Source organism: Carcharodon carcharias, chromosome 36 (assembly GCF_017639515.1).
Source record: "Carcharodon carcharias isolate sCarCar2 chromosome 36, sCarCar2.pri, whole genome shotgun sequence".
NCBI lineage: Eukaryota > Metazoa > Chordata > Chondrichthyes > Lamniformes > Lamnidae > Carcharodon > Carcharodon carcharias.
This window is the reverse complement of record NC_054502.1, coordinates 9291578-9312008: the sequence shown is the minus strand read 5'-3', so window position 1 is coordinate 9312008 and position 20431 is coordinate 9291578. Positions and strand designations below refer to the sequence as shown.

Here is a 20431-nt window from a genome sequence, read left to right as displayed (position 1 = left end):
GTGGGTCTGGGGGATGGGGAAGGGCAGTGGGTCTGGGTGATGGGTCTGGGTGATGGGGAAGGGCAGTGGGTCTGGGTGATGGGGAAGGGCAGTGGGTCTGGGTGATGGGGAAGGGCAGTGGGTCTGGGTGATGGGGAAGGGCAGTGGGTCTGGGTGATGGGGAAGGGCAGTGGGTCTGGGTGATGGGGAAGGGCAGTGGGTCTGGGAGATGGGGAAGGGCAGTGGGTCTGGGTGATGGGGATGGGCAGTGGGTCTGGGTGATGGGGATGGGCAGTGGGTCTGGGTGATGGGGAAGGGCAGTGGGTCTGGTGAAGGGGAAGGGCAGTGGGTCTGGGGGATGGGGAAGGGCAGTGGGTCTGGGTGATGGGGAAGGGCAGTGGGTCTGGGTGATGGGGAAGGGCAGTGGGTCTGGGGATGGGGATGGGGAAGGGCTGTGGGTCTGGGGGATGTGGAAGGGCAGTGGGTCTGGGGATGGGGATGGGGAAGGGCAGTGGGTCTGGGTGATGGGGATGGGCAGTGGGTCTGTGTGATGGGGATGGGGATGGGCAGTGGGTCTGGGGATGGAGATGGGGAAGGGCAGTGGGTCGGGGGATGGGGATGGGGAAGGGCATTGGGTCGGGGGATGGGGATGGGGAAGGGCAGTGGGTCTGGGGGATGGGGAAGGGCAGTGGGCCTGGGGGATGGGGAAGGGCAGTGGGTCGGGGTGATGGGGATGGGGAAGGGCAGTGGGTCTGGGGGATGGGGAAGGGCAGTGGGTCTGGGGGATGGGGAAGGGCAGTGGGTCTGGGGGATGGGGATGGGGAAGGGCAGTGGGTCTGGGGGATGGGGATGGGGAAGGGCAGTGGGTCTGGGTGATGGGGATGGTGAAGGGCAGTGGGTCTGGGGGATGGGGAAGGGCAGTGGGTCTGGGGGATGGGGAAGGGCAGTGGGTCTGGAGGATGGGGAAGGGCAGTGGGTCTGGGTGATGGGGATGGGGAAGGGCAGTGGGTCTGGGGGATGGGGAAGGGCAGTGGGTCTGGGGGATGGGGAAGGGCAGTGGGTCTGGGTGATGGGGAAGGGCCGTGGGTCTGGGGGATGGGGAAGGGCAGTGGGTCTGGGTGATGGGGAAGGGCAGTGGGTCTGGGGGATGGAGAAGGGCAGTGGGTCTGGGGGATGGGGATGGGGAAGGGCAGTGGGTCTGGGGGATGGGGATGGGGAAGGGCAGTGGGTCTGTGGGATGGGGATGGGGAAGGGCAGTGGGTCTGGGGGATGGGGAAGGGGAAGGGCTGTGGGTCTGGGTGATGGGGATGGGAAGTGGGTCAGGGGATGGGGAAGGGCTGTGGGTCTGGGTGATGGGGAATGGCAGTGGGTCTGGGTGATGTTGAAGGGCAGTGGGTCTGGGTGATGGGGATGGGGAAGGGCAGTGGGTCGGGGTGATGGGGATGGGGAAGGGCAGTGGGTCTGGGGGATGGGGAAGGCGAAGGGCATTGGGTCTGGGTGATGGGGAAGGGCAGTGGGTCTGGGTGATGTTGAAGGGCAGTGGGTCTGCGTGATGTTGAAGGGCAGTGGGTCTGGGTGATGGGGATGGGGAAGGGCAGTGGGTCTGGGTGATGGGGATGGGGAAGGGCAGTGGGTCGGGGGATGGGGAAGGGCAGTGGGTCTGGGTGATGGGGATGGGGAAGGGCAGTGGGTCTGGGTGATGGGGACGGTCAGTGGGACTGGGTGATGGGGACGGTCAGTGGGACTGGGTGATGGGGACGGTCAGTGGGTCTGGGTGATGGGGACGGTCAGTGGGTCTGGATGATGGGGACGGGGAAGGGCAGTGGGTCTGGGGGATGGGGATGGGGAAGGGCAGTGGGTCTGGGGGATGGGGAAGGGCAGTGGGTCTGGGTGATGGGGAAGGGCAGTGGGTCTGGGGAATGGGGAAGGGCAGTGGGTCTGGCTGATGGGGAAGGGCAGTGGGTCTGGCTGATGGGGAAGGGCAGTGGGTCTGGCTGATGGGGATGGGGAAGGGCAGTGGGTCTGGGGGATGGGGAAGGGCAGTGGGTCTGGGGGATGGGGAAGGGCAGTGGGTCTGGGGGATGGGGAAGGGCAGTGGGTCTGGCTGATGGGGAAGGGCAGTGGGTCTGGCTGATGGGGAAGGGCAGTGGGTCTGGCTGATGGGGATGGGGAAGGGCAGTGGGTCTGGGTGATGGGGAAGGGCAGTGGGTCTGGGTGATGGGGATGGGGATGGGCAGTGGGTCTGGGGGATGGGGATGGGCAGTGGGTCTGGGTGATGGGGATGGGGAAGGGCAGTGGGTCTGGGTGATGGGGATGGGGAAGGGCAGTGGGTCTGGGTGATGGGGATGGGGAAGGGCAGTGGGTCTGGGTGATGGGGAAGGGCAGTGGGTCTGGGTGATGGGGAAGGGCAGTGGGTCTGGGTGATGGGGAAGGGCAGTGGGTCTGGGTGATGGGTCTGGGTGATGGGGAAGGGCAGTGGGTCTGGCTAATGGGGATGGGGAAGGGCAGTGGGTCTGGGTGATGGGGAAGGGCAGTGGGTCTGGGTGATGGGTCTGGGTGATGGGGAAGGGCAGTGGGTCTGGGTGATGGGGAAGGGTAGTGGGTCTGGGTGATGGGGATGGGGATGGGCAGTGGGTCTGGGGATGGGGATGGGGAAGGGCAGTGGGTCGGGGGATGGGGATGGGGAAGGGCAGTGGGTCTGGGGGATGGGGAAGGGCAGTGGGCCTGGGGGATGGGGAAGGGCAGTGGGTCGGGGTGATGGGGATGGGGAAGGGCAGTGGGTCTGGGGGATGGGGAAGGGCAGTGGGTCTGGGGGATGGGGAAGGGCAGTGGGTCTGGGGGATGGGGATGGGGAAGGGCAGTGGGTCTGGGGGATGGGGATGGGGAAGGGCAGTGGGTCTGGGTGATGGGGATGGTGAAGGGCAGTGGGTCTGGGGGATGGGGAAGGGCAGTGGGTCTGGGGGATGGGGAAGGGCAGTGGGTCTGGAGGATGGGGAAGGGCAGTGGGTCTGGGTGATGGGGATGGGGAAGGGCAGTGGGTCTGGGGGATGGGGAAGGGCAGTGGGTCTGGGGGATGGGGAAGGGCAGTGGGTCTGGGTGATGGGGAAGGGCCGTGGGTCTGGGGGATGGGGAAGGGCAGTGGGTCTGGGTGATGGGGAAGGGCAGTGGGTCTGGGGGATGGAGAAGGGCAGTGGGTCTGGGGGATGGGGATGGGGAAGGGCAGTGGGTCTGGGGGATGGGGATGGGGAAGGGCAGTGGGTCTGTGGGATGGGGATGGGGAAGGGCAGTGGGTCTGGGGGATGGGGAAGGGGAAGGGCTGTGGGTCTGGGTGATGGGGATGGGAAGTGGGTCAGGGGATGGGGAAGGGCTGTGGGTCTGGGTGATGGGGAATGGCAGTGGGTCTGGGTGATGTTGAAGGGCAGTGGGTCTGGGTGATGGGGATGGGGAAGGGCAGTGGGTCGGGGTGATGGGGATGGGGAAGGGCAGTGGGTCTGGGGGATGGGGAAGGCGAAGGGCATTGGGTCTGGGTGATGGGGAAGGGCAGTGGGTCTGGGTGATGTTGAAGGGCAGTGGGTCTGCGTGATGTTGAAGGGCAGTGGGTCTGGGTGATGGGGATGGGGAAGGGCAGTGGGTCTGGGTGATGGGGATGGGGAAGGGCAGTGGGTCGGGGGATGGGGAAGGGCAGTGGGTCTGGGTGATGGGGATGGGGAAGGGCAGTGGGTCTGGGTGATGGGGACGGTCAGTGGGACTGGGTGATGGGGACGGTCAGTGGGACTGGGTGATGGGGACGGTCAGTGGGTCTGGGTGATGGGGACGGTCAGTGGGTCTGGATGATGGGGACGGGGAAGGGCAGTGGGTCTGGGGGATAGGGATGGGGAAGGGCAGTGGGTCTGGGGGATGGGGAAGGGCAGTGGGTCTGGGTGATGGGGAAGGGCAGTGGGTCTGGGGAATGGGGAAGGGCAGTGGGTCTGGCTGATGGGGAAGGGCAGTGGGTCTGGCTGATGGGGAAGGGCAGTGGGTCTGGCTGATGGGGATGGGGAAGGGCAGTGGGTCGGGGGATGGGGAAGGGCAGTGGGTCTGGGGGATGGGGAAGGGCAGTGGGTCTGGGGGATGGGGAAGGGCAGTGGGTCTGGCTGATGGGGAAGGGCAGTGGGTCTGGCTGATGGGGAAGGGCAGTGGGTCTGGCTGATGGGGATGGGGAAGGGCAGTGGGTCTGGGTGATGGGGAAGGGCAGTGGGTCTGGGTGATGGGGATGGGGATGGGCAGTGGGTCTGGGGGATGGGGATGGGCAGTGGGTCTGGGTGATGGGGATGGGGAAGGGCAGTGGGTCTGGGTGATGGGGATGGGGAAGGGCAGTGGGTCTGGGTGATGGGGATGGGGAAGGGCAGTGGGTCTGGGTGATGGGGAAGGGCAGTGGGTCTGGGTGATGGGGAAGGGCAGTGGGTCTGGGTGATGGGTCCTGGGTGATGGGGAAGGGCAGTGGGTCTGGCTAATGGGGATGGGGAAGGGCAGTGGGTCTGGGTGATGGGGAAGGGCAGTGGGTCTGGGTGATGGGTCTGGGTGATGGGGAAGGGCAGTGGGTCTGGGTGATGGGGAAGGGTAGTGGGTCTGGGTGATGGGGATGGGCAGTGGGTCTGGGGGATGGGGAAGGGCAGTGGGTCTGGGGGATGGGGAAGGGCAGTGGGTCTGGGGGATGGGGAAGGGCAGTGGGTCTGGGGGATGGGGAAGGGCAGTGGGTCTGGGTGATGGGGAAGGGCAGTGGGTCTGGGTGATGGGGAAGGGCAGTGGGTCTGGGGGATGGGGATGGGGAAGGGCAGTGGGTCTGGATGATGGGGATGGGGAAGGGCTGTGGGTCTGGGGGATGGGGATGGGGAAGGGCAGTGGGTCTGGGTGATGAGGAAGGGGAAGGGCAGTGGGTCTGGGGATGGGGATGGGGAAGGGCTGAGGGTCTGGGGGATGGGGAAGGGCAGTGGGTCTGGGTGATGGGGATGGGCATGGGTCTGTGTGATGGGGATGGGCAGTGGGTCTGTGTGATGGGGATGGGGATGGGCAGTGGGTCTGGGGATGGGGATGGGGAAGGGCAGTGGGTCGGGGGATGGGGATGGGGAAGGGCAGTGGGTCTGGGGATGGGGATGGGGAAGGGCAGTGGGTCGGGGGATGGGGATGGGGAAGGGCAGTGGGTCTGGGGGATGGGGAAGGGCAGTGGGCCTGGGGGATGGGGAAGGGCAGTGGGTCGGGGTGATGGGGATGGGGAAGGGCAGTGGGCCTGGGGGATGGGGAAGGGCAGTGGGTCGGGGTGATGGGGAAGGGCAGTGGGTCGGGGTGATGGGGATGGGGAAGGGCAGTGGGTCGGGGTGATGGGGATGGGGAAGGGCAGTGGGTCTGGGTGATGGGGAAGGGCAGTGGGTCGGGGTGATGGGGATGGGGAAGGGCAGTGGGTCGGGGTGATGGGGATGGGGAAGGGCAGTGGGTCTGGGGGATGGGGAAGGGCAGTGGGTCTGGGGGATGGGGAAGGCAGTGGGTCTGGGGGATGGGGAAGGGCAGTGGGTCTGGGGGATGGGGAAGGGCAGTGGGTCTGGGGGATGGGGAAGGGCAGTGGGTCTGGGGGATGGGGAAGGGCAGTGGGTCTGGGGGATGGGGAAGGGCAGTGGGTCTGGGGGATGGGGAAGGGCAGTGGGTCTGGGGGATGGGGAAGGGCAGTGGGTCTGGGTGATGTTGAAGGGCAGTGGGTCTGGGTGATGGGGATGGGGAAGGGCAGTGGGTCAGGGTGATGGGGATGGGGAAGGGCAGTGGGTCTGGGTGATGGGGAAGGGCAGTGGGTCTGGGTGATGTTGAAGGGCAGTGGGTCTGGGTGATGGGGATGGGGAAGGGCAGTGGGTCGGGGGATGGGGAAGGACAGTGGGTCTGGGTGATGGGGATGGGGAAGGGCAGTGGGTCTGGGTGATGGGGACGGTCAGTGGGTCTGGGTGATGGGGACGGTCAGTGGGTCTGGGTGATGGGGATGGGGAAGGGCAGTGGGTCTGGGGGATGGGGATGGGGAAGGGCAGTGGGTCTGGGGAATGGGGAAGGGCAGTGGGTCTGGGTGATGGGGAAGGGCAGTGGGTCTGGGTGATGGGGAAGGGCAGTGGGTCTGGGTGATGGGGAAGGGCAGTGGGTCTGGCGGATGGGGATGGGCAGTGGGTCTGGCTGATGGGGAAGGGCAGTGGGTCTGGCTGATGGGGAAGGGCAGTGGGTCTGGCTGATGGGGAAGGGCAGTGGGTCTGGCTGATGGGAAAGGGCAGTGGGTCTGGCTGATGGGGAAGGGCAGTGGGTCTGGCTGATGGGGATGGGGAAGGGCAGTGGGTCTGGGTGATGGGGATGGGGAAGGGCAGTGGGTATGGGTGATGGGGAAGGGCAGTGGGTCTGGGGGATGGGGAAGGGCAGTGGGTCTGGGTGATGGGTCTGGGTGATGGGGAAGGGCAGTGGGTCTGGGTGATGGGGAAGGGCAGTGGGTCTGGGTGATGGGGAAGGGCAGTGGGTCTGGGTGATGGGGAAGGGCAGTGGGTCTGGGTGATGGGGAAGGGCAGTGGGTCTGGGTGATGGGGAAGGGCAGTGGGTCTGGGTGATGGGGAAGGGCAGTGGGTCTGGGTGATGGGGAAGGGCAGTGGGTCTGGGTGATGGGGAAGGGCAGTGGGTCTGGGTGATGGGGAAGGGCAGTGGGTCTGGGTGATGGGGATGGGCAGTGGGTCTGGGTGATGGGGAAGGGCAGTGGGTCTGGTGAAGGGGAAGTGCAGTGGGTCTGGGGGATGGGGAAGGGCAGTGGGTCTGGGGGATGGGGAAGGGCAGTGGGTCTGGGTGATGGGGAAGGGCAGTGGGTCTGGGGATGGGGATGGGGAAGGGCTGTGGGTCTGGGGGATGGGGAAGGGCAGTGGGTCTGGGGATGGGGATGGGGAAGGGCAGTGGGTCTGGGGATGGGGATGGGGAAGGGCAGTGGGTCTGTGTGATGGGGATGGGGATGGGCAGTGGGTCTGGGGATGGGGATGGGGAAGGGCAGTGGGTCGGGGGATGGGGATGGGGAAGGGCAGTGGGTCGGGGGATGGGGATGGGGAAGGGCAGTGGGTCTGGGGGATGGGGAAGGGCAGTGGGCCTGGGGGATGGGGAAGGGCAGTGGGTCGGGGTGATGGGGATGGGGAAGGGCAGTGGGTCTGGGGGATGGGGAAGGGCAGTGGGTCTGGGGGATGGGGAAGGGCAGTGGGTCTGGGGGATGGGGATGTGGAAGGGCAGTGGGTCTGGGGGATGGGGATGGGGAAGGGCAGTGGGCCTGGGTGATGGGGATGGGGAAGGGCAGTGGGTCTGGGGGATGGGGAAGGGCAGTGGGTCTGGGGGATGGGGAAGGGCAGTGGGTCTGGAGGATGGGGAAGGGCAGTGGGTCTGGAGGATGGGGAAGGGCAGTGGGTCTGGGTGATGGGGATGGGGAAGGGCAGTGGGTCTGGGGGATGGGGAAGGGCAGTGGGTCTGGGGGATGGGGAAGGGCAGTGGGTCTGGGGGATGGGGAAGGGCCGTGGGTCTGGGGGATGGGGAAGGGCAGTGGGTCTGGGTGATGGGGAAGGGCAGTGGGTCTGGGGGATGGAGAAGGGCAGTGGGTCTGGGGGATGGGGATGGGGAAGGGCAGTGGGTCTGGGGGATGGGGAAGGGGAAGGGCAGTGGGTCTGTGGGATGGGGATGGGGATGGGGAAGGGCAGTGGGTCTGGGGGATGGGGAAGGGGAAGGGCTGTGGGTCTGGGTGATGGGGATGGGAAGTGGGTCAGGGGATGGGGAAGGGCAGTGGGTCTGGGTGATGGGGAATGGCAGTGGGTCTGGGGGATGGGGAAGGGGAAGGGCTGTGGGTCTGGGTGATGGGGAAGAGCAGTGGGTCTGGGTGATGTTGAAGGGCAGTGGGTCTGGGTGATGGGGATGGGGAAGGGCAGTGGGTCGGGGTGATGGGGATGGGGAAGGGCAGTGGGTCTGGGGGATGGGGAAGGCGAAGGGCATTGGGTCTGGGTGATGGGGAAGGGCAGTGGGTCTGGGTGATGTTGAAGGGCAGTGGGTCTGCGTGATGTTGAAGGGCAGTGGGTCTGGGTGATGGGGATGGGGAAGGGCAGTGGGTCTGGGTGATGGGGATGGGGAAGGGCAGTGGGTCTGGGTGATGGGGAAGGGCAGTGGGTCTGGGTGATGGGGATGGGGAAGGGCAGTGGGTCTGGGTGATGGGGATGGGGATGGGCAGTGGGTCTGGGGGATGGGGATGGGCAGTGGGTCTGGGTGATGGGGATGGGGAAGGGCAGTGGGTCTGGGTGATGGGGATGGGGAAGGGCAGTGGGTCTGGGTGATGGGGATGGGGAAGGGCAGTGGGTCTGGGTGATGGGGAAGGGCAGTGGGTCTGGGTGATGGGGAAGGGCAGTGGGTCTGGGTGATGGGTCTGGGTGATGGGGAAGGGCAGTGGGTCTGGCTAATGGGGATGGGGAAGGGCAGTGGGTCTGGGTGATGGGGAAGGGCAGTGGGTCTGGGTGATGGGTCTGGGTGATGGGGAAGGGCAGTGGGTCTGGGTGATGGGGAAGGGTAGTGGGTCTGGGTGATGGGGATGGGCAGTGGGTCTGGGGGATGGGGAAGGGCAGTGGGTCTGGGGGATGGGGAAGGGCAGTGGGTCTGGGTGAAGGGGAAGGGCAGTGGGTCTGGGGGATGGGGAAGGGCAGTGGGTCTGGGGGATGGGGAAGGGCAGTGGGTCTGGGTGATGGGGAAGGGCAGTGGGTCTGGGTGATGGGGAAGGGCAGTGGGTCTGGGGGATGGGGATGGGGAAGGGCAGTGGGTCTGGATGATGGGGATGGGGAAGGGCTGTGGGTCTGGGGGATGGGGATGGGGAAGGGCAGTGGGTCTGGGTGATGAGGATGGGGAAGGGCAGTGGGTCTGGGGATGGGGATGGGGAAGGGCTGTGGGTCTGGGGGATGGGGAAGGGCAGTGGGTCTGGGTGATGGGGATGGGCATGGGTCTGTGTGATGGGGATGGGCAGTGGGTCTGTGTGATGGGGATGGGATGGGCAGTGGGTCTGGGGATGGGGATGGGGAAGGGCAGTGGGTCGGGGGATGGGGATGGGGAAGGGCAGTGGGTCTGGGGATGGGGATGGGGAAGGGCAGTGGGTCGGGGGATGGGGATGGGGAAGGGCAGTGGGTCTGGGGGATGGGGAAGGGCAGTGGGCCTGGGGGATGGGGAAGGGCAGTGGGTCGGGGTGATGGGGATGGGGAAGGGCAGTGGGCCTGGGGGATGGGGAAGGGCAGTGGGTCGGGGTGATGGGGAAGGGCAGTGGGTCGGGGTGATGGGGATGGGGAAGGGCAGTGGGTCGGGGTGATGGGGATGGGGAAGGGCAGTGGGTCTGGCTGATGGGGATGGGGAAGGGCAGTGGGTCTGGGTGATGGGGATGGGGAAGTGCAGTGGGTCTGGGTGATGCGGAAGGGCAGTGGGTCTGGGGGATGGGGAAGGGCAGTGGGTCTGGGTGATGGGTCTGGGTGATGGGGAAGGGCAGTGGGTCTGGGTGATGGGGAAGGGCAGTGGGTCTGGGTGATGGGGAAGGGCAGTGGGTCTGGGTGATGGGGAAGGGCAGTGGGTCTGGGTGATGGGGAAGGGCAGTGGGTCTGGGAGATGGGGAAGGGCAGTGGGTCTGGGTGATGGGGATGGGCAGTGGGTCTGGGTGATGGGGATGGGCAGTGGGTCTAGGGTGATGGGGAAGGGCAGTGGGTCTGGTGAAGGGGAAGGGCAGTGGGTCTGGGGGATGGGGAAGGGCAGTGGGTCTGGGTGATGGGGAAGGGCAGTGGGTCTGGGTGATGGGGAAGGGCAGTGGGTCTGGGGATGGGGATGGGGAAGGGCTGTGGGTCTGGGGGATGGGGAAGGGCAGTGGGTCTGGGGATGGGGATGGGGAAGGGCAGTGGGTCTGGGTGATGGGGATGGGCAGTGGGTCTGTGTGATGGGGATGGGGATGGGCAGTGGGTCTGGGGATGGAGATGGGGAAGGGCAGTGGGTCGGGGGATGGGGATGGGGAAGGGCAGTGGGTCGGGGGATGGGGATGGGGAAGGGCAGTGGGTCTGGGGGATGGGGAAGGGCAGTGGGCCTGGGGGATGGGGAAGGGCAGTGGGTCGGGGTGATGGGGATGGGGAAGGGCAGTGGGTCTGGGGGATGGGGAAGGGCAGTGGGTCTGGGGGATGGGGAAGGGCAGTGGGTCTGGGGGATGGGGATGGGGAAGGGCAGTGGGTCTGGGGGATGGGGATGGGGAAGGGCAGTGGGTCTGGGTGATGGGGATGGTGAAGGGCAGTGGGTCTGGGGGATGGGGAAGGGCAGTGGGTCTGGGGGATGGGGAAGGGCAGTGGGTCTGGAGGATGGGGAAGGGCAGTGGGTCTGGGTGATGGGGATGGGGAAGGGCAGTGGGTCTGGGGGATGGGGAAGGGCAGTGGGTCTGGGGGATGGGGAAGGGCAGTGGGTCTGGGTGATGGGGAAGGGCCGTGGGTCTGGGGGATGGGGAAGGGCAGTGGGTCTGGGTGATGGGGAAGGGCAGTGGGTCTGGGGGATGGAGAAGGGCAGTGGGTCTGGGGGATGGGGATGGGGAAGGGCAGTGGGTCTGGGGGATGGGGATGGGGAAGGGCAGTGGGTCTGTGGGATGGGGATGGGGAAGGGCAGTGGGTCTGGGGGATGGGGAAGGGGAAGGGCTGTGGGTCTGGGTGATGGGGATGGGAAGTGGGTCAGGGGATGGGGAAGGGCTGTGGGTCTGGGTGATGGGGAATGGCAGTGGGTCTGGGTGATGTTGAAGGGCAGTGGGTCTGGGTGATGGGGATGGGGAAGGGCAGTGGGTCGGGGTGATGGGGATGGGGAAGGGCAGTGGGTCTGGGGGATGGGGAAGGCGAAGGGCATTGGGTCTGGGTGATGGGGAAGGGCAGTGGGTCTGGGTGATGTTGAAGGGCAGTGGGTCTGCGTGATGTTGAAGGGCAGTGGGTCTGGGTGATGGGGATGGGGAAGGGCAGTGGGTCTGGGTGATGGGGATGGGGAAGGGCAGTGGGTCGGGGGATGGGGAAGGGCAGTGGGTCTGGGTGATGGGGATGGGGAAGGGCAGTGGGTCTGGGTGATGGGGACGGTCAGTGGGACTGGGTGATGGGGACGGTCAGTGGGACTGGGTGATGGGGACGGTCAGTGGGACTGGGTGATGGGGACGGTCAGTGGTCTGGGACGGTCAGTGGGTCTGGATGATGGGGACGGGGAAGGGCAGTGGGTCTGGGGGATGGGGATGGGGAAGGGCAGTGGGTCTGGGGGATGGGGAAGGGCAGTGGGTCTGGGTGATGGGGAAGGGCAGTGGGTCTGGGGAATGGGGAAGGGCAGTGGGTCTGGCTGATGGGGAAGGGCAGTGGGTCTGGCTGATGGGAAGGGCAGTGGGTCTGGCTGATGGGGATGGGGAAGGGCAGTGGGTCTGGGGGATGGGGAAGGGCAGTGGGTCTGGGGGATGGGGAAGGGCAGTGGGTCTGGGGGATGGGGAAGGGCAGTGGGTCTGGCTGATGGGGAAGGGCAGTGGGTCTGGCTGATGGGGAAGGGCAGTGGGTCTGGCTGATGGGGATGGGGAAGGGCAGTGGGTCTGGGTGATGGGGAAGGGCAGTGGGTCTGGGTGATGGGGATGGGGATGGGCAGTGGGTCTGGGGGATGGGGATGGGCAGTGGGTCTGGGTGATGGGGATGGGGAAGGGCAGTGGGTCTGGGTGATGGGGATGGGGAAGGGCAGTGGGTCTGGGTGATGGGGATGGGGAAGGGCAGTGGGTCTGGGTGATGGGGAAGGGCAGTGGGTCTGGGTGATGGGGAAGGGCAGTGGGTCTGGGTGATGGGGAAGGGCAGTGGGTCTGGGTGATGGGTCTGGGTGATGGGGAAGGGCAGTGGGTCTGGCTAATGGGGATGGGGAAGGGCAGTGGGTCTGGGTGATGGGGAAGGGCAGTGGGTCTGGGTGATGGGTCTGGGTGATGGGGAAGGGCAGTGGGTCTGGGTGATGGGGAAGGGTAGTAGGTCTGGGTGATGGGGATGGGGATGGGCAGTGGGTCTGGGGATGGGGATGGGGAAGGGCATTGGGTCGGGGGATGGGGATGGGGAAGGGCAGTGGGTCGGGGGATGGGGATGGGGAAGGGCAGTGGGTCTGGGGGATGGGGAAGGGCAGTGGGCCTGGGGGATGGGGAAGGGCAGTGGGTCGGGGTGATGGGGATGGGGAAGGGCAGTGGGTCTGGGGGATGGGGAAGGGCAGTGGGTCTGGGGGATGGGGAAGGGCAGTGGGTCTGGGGGATGGGGATGGGGAAGGGCAGTGGGTCTGGGGGATGGGGATGGGGAAGGGCAGTGGGTCTGGGTGATGGGGATGGTGAAGGGCAGTGGGTCTGGGGGATGGGGAAGGGCAGTGGGTCTGGGGGATGGGGAAGGGCAGTGGGTCTGGAGGATGGGGAAGGGCAGTGGGTCTGGGTAATGGGGATGGGGAAGGGCAGTGGGTCTGGGGGATGGGGAAGGGCAGTGGGTCTGGGGGATGGGGAAGGGCAGTGGGTCTGGGTGATGGGGAAGGGCCGTGGGTCTGGGGGATGGGGAAGGGCAGTGGGTCTGGGTGATGGGGAAGGGCAGTGGGTCTGGGGGATGGAGAAGGGCAGTGGGTCTGGGGGATGGGGATGGGGAAGGGCAGTGGGTCTGGGGGATGGGGATGGGGAAGGGCAGTGGGTCTGGGGGATGGGGAAGGGGAAGGGCTGTGGGTCTGGGTGATGGGGATGGGAAGTGGGTCAGGGGATGGGGAAGGGCTGTGGGTCTGGGTGATGGGGAATGGCAGTGGGTCTGGGTGATGTTGAAGGGCAGTGGGTCTGGGTGATGGGGATGGGGAAGGGCAGTGGGTCGGGGTGATGGGGATGGGGAAGGGCAGTGGGTCTGGGGGATGGGGAAGGCGAAGGGCATTGGGTCTGGGTGATGGGGAAGGGCAGTGGGTCTGGGTGATGTTGAAGGGCAGTGGGTCTGCGTGATGTTGAAGGGCAGTGGGTCTGGGTGATGGGGATGGGGAAGGGCAGTGGGTCTGGGTGATGGGGATGGGGAAGGGCAGTGGGTCGGGGGATGGGGAAGGGCAGTGGGTCTGGGTGATGGGGATGGGGAAGGGCAGTGGGTCTGGGTGATGGGGACGGTCAGTGGGACTGGGTGATGGGGACGGTCAGTGGGACTGGGTGATGGGGACGGTCAGTGGGTCTGGGTGATGGGGACGGTCAGTGGGTCTGGATGATGGGGACGGGGAAGGGCAGTGGGTCTGGGGGATGGGGATGGGGAAGGGCAGTGGGTCTGGGGAGGGATGGGGAAGGGCAGTGGGTCTGGGTGATGGGGAAGGGCAGTGGGTCTGGGGAATGGGGAAGGGCAGTGGGTCTGGCTGATGGGGAAGGGCAGTGGGTCTGGCTGATGGGGAAGGGCAGTGGGTCTGGCTGATGGGGATGGGGAAGGGCAGTGGGTCTGGGGGATGGGGAAGGGCAGTGGGTCTGGGGGATGGGGAAGGGCAGTGGGTCTGGGGGATGGGGAAGGGCAGTGGGTCTGGGGGATGGGGAAGGGCAGTGGGTCTGGCTGATGGGGAAGGGCAGTGGGTCTGGCTGATGGGGAAGGGCAGTGGGTCTGGCTGATGGGGATGGGGAAGGGCAGTGGGTCTGGGTGATGGGGAAGGGCAGTGGGTCTGGGTGATGGGGATGGGGATGGGCAGTGGGTCTGGGGGATGGGGATGGGCAGTGGGTCTGGGTGATGGGGATGGGGAAGGGCAGTGGGTCTGGGTGATGGGGATGGGGAAGGGCAGTGGGTCTGGGTGATGGGGATGGGGAAGGGCAGTGGGTCTGGGTGATGGGGAAGGGCAGTGGGTCTGGGTGATGGGGAAGGGCAGTGGGTCTGGGTGATGGGGAAGGGCAGTGGGTCTGGGTGATGGGTCTGGGTGATGGGGAAGGGCAGTGGGTCTGGCTAATGGGGATGGGGAAGGGCAGTGGGTCTGGGTGATGGGGAAGGGCAGTGGGTCTGGGTGATGGGTCTGGGTGATGGGGAAGGGCAGTGGGTCTGGGTGATGGGGAAGGGTAGTGGGTCTGGGTGATGGGGATGGGCAGTGGGTCTGGGGGATGGGGAAGGGCAGTGGGTCTGGGGGATGGGGAAGGGCAGTGGGTCTGGGGGATGGGGAAGGGCAGTGGGTCTGGGGGATGGGGAAGGGCAGTGGGTCTGGGGGATGGGGAAGGGCAGTGGGTCTGGGTGATGGGGAAGGGCAGTGGGTCTGGGTGATGGGGAAGGGCAGTGGGTCTGGGGGATGGGGATGGGGAAGGGCAGTGGGTCTGGATGATGGGGATGGGGAAGGGCTGTGGGTCTGGGGGATGGGGATGGGGAAGGGCAGTGGGTCTGGGTGATGAGGATGGGGAAGGGCAGTGGGTCTGGGGATGGGGATGGGGAAGGGCTGTGGGTCTGGGGGATGGGGAAGGGCAGTGGGTCTGGGTGATGGGGATGGGCATGGGTCTGTGTGATGGGGATGGGCAGTGGGTCTGTGTGATGGGGATGGGGATGGGCAGTGGGTCTGGGGATGGGGATGGGGAAGGGCAGTGGGTCGGGGGATGGGGATGGGGAAGGGCAGTGGGTCTGGGGATGGGGATGGGGAAGGGCAGTGGGTCGGGGGATGGGGATGGGGAAGGGCAGTGGGTCTGGGGGATGGGGAAGGGCAGTGGGCCTGGGGGATGGGGAAGGGCAGTGGGTCGGGGTGATGGGGATGGGGAAGGGCAGTGGGCCTGGGGGATGGGGAAGGGCAGTGGGTCGGGGTGATGGGGAAGGGCAGTGGGTCGGGGTGATGGGGATGGGGAAGGGCAGTGGGTCGGGGTGATGGGGATGGGGAAGGGCAGGTCGGGTCTGGGGGATGGGGAAGGGCAGTGGGTCTGGGGGATGGGGAAGGGCAGTGGGTCTGGGGGATGGGGAAGGGCAGTGGGTCTGGGGGATGGGGAAGGGCAGTGGGTCTGGGGGATGGGGAAGGGCAGTGGGTCTGGGGGATGGGGAAGGGCAGTGGGTCTGGGGGATGGGGAAGGGCAGTGGGTCTGGGGGATGGGGAAGGGCAGTGGGTCTGGGGGATGGGGAAGGGCAGTGGGTCTGGGGGATGGGGAAGGGCAGTGGGTCTGGGTGATGTTGAAGGGCAGTGGGTCTGGGTGATGGGGATGGGGAAGGGCAGTGGATCAGGGTGATGGGGATGGGGAAGGGCAGTGGGTCTGGGTGATGGGGAAGGGCAGTGGGTCTGGGTGATGTTGAAGGGCAGTGGGTCTGGGTGATGGGGATGGGGAAGGGCAGTGGGTCGGGGGATGGGGAAGGACAGTGGGTCTGGGTGATGGGGATGGGGAAGGGCAGTGGGTCTGGGTGATGGGGACGGTCAGTGGGTCTGGGTGATGGGGACGGTCAGTGGGTCTGGGTGATGAGGATGGGGAAGGGCAGTGGGTCTGGGGGATGGGGATGGGGAAGGGCAGTGGGTCTGGGGAATGGGGAAGGGCAGTGGGTCTGGGTGATGGGGAAGGGCAGTGGGTCTGGGTGATGGGGAAGGGCAGTGGGTCTGGGTGATGGGGAAGGGCAGTGGGTCTGGCGGATGGGGATGGGCAGTGGGTCTGGCTGATGGGGAAGGGCAGTGGGTCTGGCTGATGGGGAAGGGCAGTGGGTCTGGCTGATGGGGAAGGGCAGTGGGTCTGGCTGATGGGAAAGGGCAGTGGGTCTGGCTGATGGGGAAGGGCAGTGGGTCTGGCTGATGGGGATGGGGAAGGGCAGTGGGTCTGGGTGATGGGGATGGGGAAGGGCAGTGGGTATGGGTGATGGGGAAGGGCAGTGGGTCTGGGGGATGGGGAAGGGCAGTGGGTCTGGGTGATGGGTCTGGGTGATGGGGAAGGGCAGTGGGTCTGGGTGATGGGGAAGGGCAGTGGGTCTGGGTGATGGGGAAGGGCAGTGGGTCTGGGTGATGGGGAAGGGCAGTGGGTCTGGGTGATGGGGAAGGGCAGTGGGTCTGGGTGATGGGGAAGGGCAGTGGGTCTGGGTGATGGGGAAGGGCAGTGGGTCTGGGTGATGGGGAAGGGCAGTGGGTCTGGGTGATGGGGATGGGCAGTGGGTCTGGGTGATGGGGAAGGGCAGTGGGTCTGGTGAAGGGGAAGTGCAGTGGGTCTGGGGGATGGGGAAGGGCAGTGGGTCTGGGTGATGGGGAAGGGCAGTGGGTCTGGGTGATGGGGAAGGGCAGTGGGTCTGGGGATGGGGATGGGGAAGGGCTGTGGGTCTGGGGGATGGGGAAGGGCAGTGGGTCTGGGGATGGGGATGGGGAAGGGCAGTGGGTCTGGGGATGGGGATGGGGAAGGGCAGTGGGTCTGTGTGATGGGGATGGGGATGGGCAGTGGGTCTGGGGATGGGGATGGGGAAGGGCAGTGGGTCGGGGGATGGGGATGGGGAAGGGCAGTGGGTCGGGGGATGGGGATGGGGAAGGGCAGTGGGTCTGGGGGATGGGGAAGGGCAGTGGGCCTGGGGGATGGGGAAGGGCAGTGGGTCGGGGTGATGGGGATGGGGAAGGGCAGTGGGTCTGGGGGATGGGGAAGGGCAGTGGGTCTGGGGGATGGGGAAGGGCAGTGGGTCTGGGGGATGGGGATGGGGAAGGGCAGTGGGTCTGGGGGATGGGGATGGGGAAGGGCAGTGGGTCTGGGTGATGGGGATGGGGAAGGGCAGTGGGTCTGGGGGATGGGGATAGGGAAGGGCAGTGGGTCTGGGGGATGGGGAAGGGCAGTGGGTCTGGAGGATGGGGAAGGGCAGTGGGTCTGGAGGATGGGGAAGGGCAGTGGGTCTGGGTGATGGGGATGGGGAAGGGCAGTGGGTCTGGGGGATGGGGAAGGGCAGTGGGTCTGGGGGATGGGGAAGGGCAGTGGGTCTGGGGGATGGGGAAGGGCCGTGGGTCTGGGGGATGGGGAAGGGCAGTGGGTCTGGGTGATGGGGAAGGGCAGTGGGTCTGGGGGATGGAGAAGGGCAGTGGGTCTGGGGGATGGGGATGGGGAAGGGCAGTGGGTCTGGGGGATGGGGAAGGGGAAGGGCAGTGGGTCTGTGGGATGGGGATGGGGATGGGGAAGGGCAGTGGGTCTGGGGGATGGGGAAGGGGAAGGGCTGTGGGTCTGGGTGATGGGGATGGGAAGTGGGTCAGGGGATGGGGAAGGGCAGTGGGTCTGGGTGATGGGGAATGGCAGTGGGTCTGGGGGATGGGGAAGGGGAAGGGCTGTGGGTCTGGGTGATGGGGAAGAGCAGTGGGTCTGGGTGATGTTGAAGGGCAGTGGGTCTGGGTGATGGGGATGGGGAAGGGCAGTGGGTCGGGGTGATGGGGATGGGGAAGGGCAGTGGGTCGGGGTGATGGGGATGGGGAAGGGCAGTGGGTCTGGGGGATGGGGAAGGCGAAGGGCATTGGGTCTGGGTGATGGGGAAGGGCAGTGGGTCTGGGTGATGTTGAAGGGCAGTGGGTCTGCGTGATGTTGAAGGGCAGTGGGTCTGGGTGATGGGGATGGGGAAGGGCAGTGGGTCTGGGTGATGGGGATGGGGAAGGGCAGTGGGTCTGGGTGATGGGGAAGGGCAGTGGGTCTGGGTGATGGGGATGGGGAAGGGCAGTGGGTCTGGGTGATGGGGATGGGGATGGGCAGTGGGTCTGGGGGATGGGGATGGGCAGTGGGTCTGGGTGATGGGGATGGGGAAGGGCAGTGGGTCTGGGTGATGGGGATGGGGAAGGGCAGTGGGTCTGGGTGATGGGGATGGGGAAGGGCAGTGGGTCTGGGTGATGGGGAAGGGCAGTGGGTCTGGGTGATGGGGAAGGGCAGTGGGTCTGGGTGATGGGTCTGGGTGATGGGGAAGGGCAGTGGGTCTGGCTAATGGGGATGGGGAAGGGCAGTGGGTCTGGGTGATGGGGAAGGGCAGTGGGTCTGGGTGATGGGTCTGGGTGATGGGGAAGGGCAGTGGGTCTGGGTGATGGGGAAGGGTAGTGGGTCTGGGTGATGGGGATGGGCAGTGGGTCTGGGGGATGGGGAAGGGCAGTGGGTCTGGGGGATGGGGAAGGGCAGTGGGTCTGGGTGAAGGGGAAGGGCAGTGGGTCTGGGGGATGGGGAAGGGCAGTGGGTCTGGGGGATGGGGAAGGGCAGTGGGTCTGGGTGATGGGGAAGGGCAGTGGGTCTGGGTGATGGGGAAGGGCAGTGGGTCTGGGGGATGGGGATGGGGAAGGGCAGTGGGTCTGGATGATGGGGATGGGGAAGGGCTGTGGGTCTGGGGGATGGGGATGGGGAAGGGCAGTGGGTCTGGGTGATGAGGATGGGGAAGGGCAGTGGGTCTGGGGATGGGGATGGGGAAGGGCTGTGGGTCTGGGGGATGGGGAAGGGCAGTGGGTCTGGGTGATGGGGATGGGCATGGGTCTGTGTGATGGGGATGGGCAGTGGGTCTGTGTGATGGGGATGGGGATGGGCAGTGGGTCTGGGGATGGGGATGGGGAAGGGCAGTGGGTCGGGGGATGGGGATGGGGAAGGGCCGTGGGTCGGGGGATGGGGATGGGGAAGGGCAGTGGGTCGGGGGATGGGGATGGGGAAGGGCAGTGGGTCTGGGGGATGGGGAAGGGCAGTGGGCCTGGGGGATGGGGAAGGGCAGTGGGTCGGGGTGATGGGGATGGGGAAGGGCAGTGGGCCTGGGGGATGGGGAAGGGCAGTGGGTCGGGGTGATGGGGAAGGGCAGTGGGTCGGGGTGATGGGGATGGGGAAGGGCAGTGGGTCGGGGTGATGGGGATGGGGAAGGGCAGTGGGTCTGGGGGATGGGGAAGGGCAGTGGGTCGGGGTGATGGGGATGGGGAAGGGCAGTGGGTCGGGGTGATGGGGATGGGGAAGGGCAGTGGGTCTGGGGGATGGGGAAGGGCAGTGGGTCTGGGGGATGGGGAAGGGCAGTGGGTCTGGGGGATGGGGAAGGGCAGTGGGTCTGGGGGATGGGGAAGGGCAGTGGGTCTGGGGGATGGGGAAGGGCAGTGGGTCTGGGGGATGGGGAAGGGCAGTGGGTCTGGGGGATGGGGAAGGGCAGTGGGTCTGGGGGATGGGGAAGGGCAGTGGGTCTGGGGGATGGGGAAGGGCAGTGGGTCTGGGGGATGGGGAAGGGCAGTGGGTCTGGGGGATGGGGAAGGGCAGTGGGTCTGGGGGATGGGGATGGGCAGTGGGTCTTGGGGATGGGGAAGGGCAGTGGGTCTGGGGGATGGGGAAGGGCAGTGGGTCTGGGGGATGGGGAAGGGCAGTGGGTCTGGGGGATGGGGATGGGGAAGGGCAGTGGGTCTGGGGATGGGGATGGGGAAGGGCAGTGGGTCTGGGGATGGGGATGGGGAAGGGCAGTGGGTCTGGGGAATGGGGAAGGGCAGTGGGTCTGGGTGCTGGGGAAGGGCAGTGGGTCTGGGTGATGGGGAAGGGCAGTGGGTCTGGGGGATGGGGATGGGGAAGGGCAGTGGGTCTGGGGGATGGGGATGGGGAAGGGCAGTGGGTCTGGGGGATGGGGATGGGCAGTGGGTCTTGGGGATGGGGAAGGGCAGTGGGTCTGGGGGATGGGGAAGGGCAGTGGGTCTGGGGGATGGGGAAGGGCAGTGGGTCTGGGGGATGGGGATGGGGAAGGGCAGTGGGTCTGGGGATGGGGATGGGGAAGGGCAGTGGGTCTGGGGATGGGGATGGGGAAGGGCAGTGGGTCTGGGGGATGGGGATGGGGAAGGGCAGTGGGTCTGGGGGATGGGGATGGGCAGTGGGTCTGGGGGATGGGGAAGGGCAGTGGGTCTGGGTGATGGGGAAGGGCAGTGGGTCTGGGGATGGGGATGGGGAAGGGCAGTGGGTCTGGGGGATGGGGATGGGGAAGGGCAGTGGGTCTGGGGGATGGGGAAGGGCAGTGGGTCTGGGGGATGGGGATGGGGAAGGGCAGTGGGTCTGGGGGATGGGGAAGGGCAGTGGGTTTGGGGGTTGGGGAAGGGCAGTGGGTCTGGGGGATGGGGATGGGCAGTGGGTCTGGGGGTTGGGGAAGGGCAGTGGGTCTGGGGGATGGGGATGGGCAGTGGGTCTTGGGGATGGGGAAGGGCAGTGGGTCTGGGTGATGGGGAAGGGCAGTGGGTCTGGGGATGGGGATGGGGAAGGGCAGTGGGTCTGGGGGATGGGGATGGGGAAGGGCAGTGGGTCTGGGGGATGGGGAAGGGCAGTGGGTCTGGGGGATGGGGATGGGGAAGGGCAGTGGGTCTGGGGGATGGGGAAGGGCAGTGGGTTTGGGGGTTGGGGAAGGGCAGTGGGTCTGGGGGATGGGGATGGGCAGTGGGTCTGGGGGTTGGGGAAGGGCAGTGGGTCTGGGGGATGGGGATGGGCAGTGGGTCTTGGGGATGGGGAAGGGCAGTGGGTCTGGGGGATGGGGAAGGGCAGTGG

The 20431-nt window shown here is 66.6% G+C and overlaps 1 protein-coding gene across 1 annotated transcript in view; it reads right to left on the bottom strand.

Moving 5' to 3' along the window:
* Positions 1–20431, bottom strand: part of LOC121272929 (myocyte-specific enhancer factor 2D homolog) — a 217166-nt gene that overhangs the window by 196454 nt on the left and 281 nt on the right. The window lies entirely within an intron of this gene.